Source organism: Pteropus alecto, unplaced genomic scaffold (assembly GCF_000325575.1).
Source record: "Pteropus alecto unplaced genomic scaffold, ASM32557v1 scaffold42, whole genome shotgun sequence".
Taxonomy (NCBI): Eukaryota; Metazoa; Chordata; class Mammalia; order Chiroptera; family Pteropodidae; genus Pteropus; species Pteropus alecto.
Genome location: NW_006434825.1, coordinates 5,547,514 through 5,551,956, shown reverse-complemented (window position 1 = coordinate 5,551,956; position 4,443 = coordinate 5,547,514). Strand labels below are relative to the sequence as shown.

At 44.7% G+C, this 4,443-nt stretch overlaps 1 pseudogene; it reads right to left on the bottom strand.

The window, feature by feature from the left end:
- Positions 1-2,108: 2,108 nt before the first annotated feature.
- LOC112478171 lies at positions 2,109-2,224 on the bottom strand (annotated as a pseudogene).
- Positions 2,225-4,443: the final 2,219 nt, after the last annotated feature.

The following is a 4,443-nucleotide window of genomic DNA, read 5'->3' as shown; positions in this document are numbered from 1 at the left end:
GAGTCTGTTCAGTGAGGCCATAGCAGTGAACAAAACAAAGTCTCCACCCTCCTGAAGCTGACATTCCAAATACAAACAGTAACGGTTTATGAATGATAATTATTCCTTGCCATCTACTCTCTCCACAAAAAAAGAAAAGATATCTTTATATACATATTGAAAATGAGAAATTATACCTCTAGTTATAGTTAAAAGTGAAGGCAGTAGTTCTTGGTCTTTTTGTTCCAAGGTGTTAGTTAAATACCTGAGTCACCTCTCTCATTCACCACTGTGACACAGACAAAGCAAGCTAGGGTTCTGTACAATTCCCGGCACCTTAGCTGTATCCTAATTGCTTTTTCTCTTTCCCAAGAGAGCACAGCAGGATGCAAGAAAGTATTCCATTATTACAGGATAACTATGAATCCAGAGGTAATAATGCATACTTTAACTATGAATGGTAACAAATTACTTCTGACCGACCTCACAAGGGAGGTAGGGAGGTATCGAGATACTATATTCAGGGCCAAGGTACTATCTCTCAAATCTTGTAAAATTCCTGTTCTGGAGAAGGGAGTAACTTACTAAGTCATCATAAACCATATATATTTTATCATGGATCTGTATATCATATGTGTTGGCTGCCAGTCTAAAAACGCATAGCTTTTAGGATACATTTTTTAATTTCCTTAGCTAGGCACACAAGAGCAATGTGAGAGGTCAGAAATGGCCTACTAAATAGAAAAAAGAAGAGGGAATTGGGTGGGAGTCATGGAAAATCCTTCTCCAACCTTGCAGACATGCCTTTAGCCAGCCTTATATATGATTCATAAGAGAAAGGTGCATAATAGTAGTTACTAAGATTCTCCAAGATTCCATCTTTTTGTTGTGTGGAATCAAACATCTTGGGTAAGCAAGAAAAGTGGTGTTTTTTGTTGGACTTACAAGATGTTTCTTCAGCTGCATAGCCTTAGAACCCACCAATATAAATCGGGTTTCCTGAAGGAAACAGAATTCATCTCAGATCATTCAGATAAAGATACTTCAATTAAGTGACTGCTTACAGGAGTATAGGCACAGTTCAGAAAACAAACCAGATATGATGAGGCAATAAGTAACAATAATACGAAGCCATTAATATCCCTAAAATTAAAGTTAGTATGCTCCAGGAACTCAATGAGAGCTGGAGCCAGGGTAGAGCAGTCTCACGAGGAAGTGGCAGGATGCAGTTCTTGCCTTAGCTAGGGAGCTAAGGCAGGGAGGGAGTTAGAAGAGACATACTTTGACTTGCTTCTCCCGCTGTGCTTCAATATATTGTCATTGCATTTCATTGGTCAAATCCAACAATTAGCCAGCCAGCAAGGGATTCTGGGTAATGCAGTCTGCAAGGGCCAACTTTGTGAAGTCCAGAATAGGGAAGAAAAGGGCATACAAATAAATAAAAAAGGGGTGCAGTTTACCCATCTTTCTAGCCCCACTTCAAGCCAACCTCGCCCTTCTCTCTGTATCCCTCCCTTGACCTACTGGCCTTCTCATAGTTTTTTCCCCTTCTTACACAAATTCCTTCTCTTAGTCTTTCTTCATATGTGTAGTTTCTTCTCCTTGGAGACCCCACTTACAATTCCTCAGGAAGACTTTGGGAGAAGACCTCAACATTTAAAAGTTCTAATCTATAAAAGTCCTAATCTATAATCTATAAAAATCTATTAAAAAGATTATAATCTATAATTACTCAAAATGAAATGGAATGAAGACCAATTGAATTTACCAAAATTTTCTAAAGTATGCAGTGTGGTACTGATGGTGAACTTCAAGGGGACTGATCAGCTAAAACCAAGTAGTTGCTAAACTTTGTAAGAGGTGGGTTTGGTTAACTGCAGGACTTGCATTATATTGAATGGGGTATGCAATTTAGGGCTCATGTTGAATCACTCAGGACAAGAAAGAAGAGTCTCAGCACTGCTATCACTGCTCCTCTGCTCAGCTCCTCCTATAAGTACCTGTTGAACAGATGTTCTCACAATTACCTATCTGGGGGGTTCTACATTAATAGGCTGAGCAGACTTCTAAATCCAGCTGGAGATTAGGTATATTTGTTACATGCTGCTTTATTTTTTTATTATTATTTATGCCTACAGCACCTGGTCTTCCTAGGTGGTCTCCCATTCAAGTACTAACCAGGCCCAACCCTGCTTAGCTTCTGAGATCAGATATCAGGCTTGTTCAGGGTAGCATGGCCATAGACCATGGAATGTGGCTCCACTGGGGTGCAAACCCAGGACCTTCTACGTGTAAAGCAGGCGCGCTAACCGCTACACTATGGAACCAAGTCCACATGCTGCTTTAATGTCCCTTACTTCTCCATTGTTAAATGTGTCACACATGTAATGATGTAATTAGCATTCATCTTCCCTAACTCAATATAATGAAATTCAGCCTTGCCCATTCTCCTTCAATACTGCACTGTACAGCTACAATGAAGAGGAGTTCCGGTCAAGATGGCAGAGTGGGTAACGCTGTACATGCCTCCTCCTACGACCACGTTAACATTGCAAGTAAATTATGGGACAGTCGACCTGGAGAACCATCTGAAGACTAGCTGAACAGAAGTCTTATAACTAAGAATATAAAGAAAAGGCCACATTGAGACCAGTAGGAGGGGTGGAGATGAGAAACGAGCTTATCCCACACCCACATGTAGCAGTTGAGCATCAGGAGGGATATTTCGGGTGTGAGGCCCCTCTCCCTGAAAAAATGAGGGGCCCAAGGCCTCACACCAGAGCTCCACAGCCCAGAAGTCCAGTACTGGGAAGAGGAGTCCCCACAAAATTTGACTGTGAAAATCAGTAGAAATTCCGACTGTCTGGTCGAGACAAAAAAACAGCTAGAAAAGCAAATATTCCCTTAAAGGGCCAATGCACAGACTCACTCACTCACAAGCACTCACTGGCAGAGAGATAGCAGCTCGGGAAGTGCCAGAGACATTCAGGGAAAGACTGAGTTGCGTGGCTTCAGAGTGAGGGCTGGAGGCACAGTCATTATTGTCCCTTTGTTGAGCCCTCCTCCAGTGCAGCCTACAACAGGTGCCATCTTCCCTGTGTTGAGCCCTCTCCCTACAGGGCCAAATCTGATTCTGCATTGGCCTGGTGAGATCAACTTGCTCTGCCCCTTGATTCTCTGAGATCCAGCCCCACCCAACTCGCTAATTGCTGGTGGCAATTTCACTACTGGGCAACCAGCCCCATCCCACGCTCTAGGCAAGGGGCTCCTTCTGCAGCTATCAACAGGCCTCAACTCACGCATTTCAGTGGCAGGCAACCAGCCCTGGCCTGAACTGTAGTATTTCTTGAAAAACTATCAATGGTCTGTGGACCCAAAACAGGCAGCAACTGGCCTCAGTGTGATCTGAGGCTTAGCACTGGCAGCAAATCTGAATCTGTACCAACACCACTTGCTCTCTGGACACCGCCTTATCCAATTCGCATACCACCCAAAGTTCTTTCAGGTGCTGAGCCTTACCAGCAGCTGGCAGGCAGCCCCGGGCTCTTGAAAAACTATCAATGGTCTGTGGACCCAAAACAGGCAGCAACTGGCCTCAGTGTGATCTGAGGCTTAGCACTGGCAGCAAATCTGAATCTGTACCAACACCACTTGCTCTCTGGACACCGCCTTATCCAATTCGCATACCACCCAAAGTTCTTTCAGGTGCTGAGCCTTACCAGCAGCTGGCAGACAGCCCCAGGCTTTGGGGTGCCCTGGGCCTTTTGCTGAGCTGCCCCAGGCCCAGGGCTGGTGGCAGCCAGTCTTGGTTCACTGTGTGGCCTCTTCCACATGCCTCAGGTTCAGCACAGACAGCAACCAACCACAGATAGCTTTGTAGCCCCAACCAGGTAGCCGTGGGCCAGTCACAGATAGTGGCTGACCTTCGTCTGCATGGGAACCCCTCCTAAGAGTCTCCAGAAACAACACACCCAGAAGCTGGCATTAGACTTCAACAGAGCACCACCTAATTAGCCCCAAATGTGGCATACTCAAAGGGTGGTTTCAATAAGCACACAAGCCCACTGGGGTGAATCCCACTCCAAAGAGTCAGCCTCCACACAGCAGGTAATAATACCCTATGGGCATGGCCAGTCCTTACAGCCAGTCAGCCTAAGAGTCAATCTCATTCACTGATGTGCCAACAGTCATCAAGTCTCAACTACAACAGAAAGGCACACACAACCCACACAAGGGACATTCCTAGAGCACCCAGCACAGGTGATCAGGGAGACAATGCCACTGGGCCACAAAGGACACCTACTACATAAGGCCACTAGGTTAAGACTGGGAGATGTAGCAGATCTACCTAATACATAAAAACAAACACCGAAAAGCAGCCAAAATGAGAAAACAAAGAAATATGTCTCAAATTAAAGAAGAGGAGAAAATTACAGGTAAAGAAGTAAACAGAATGGAGGCAAA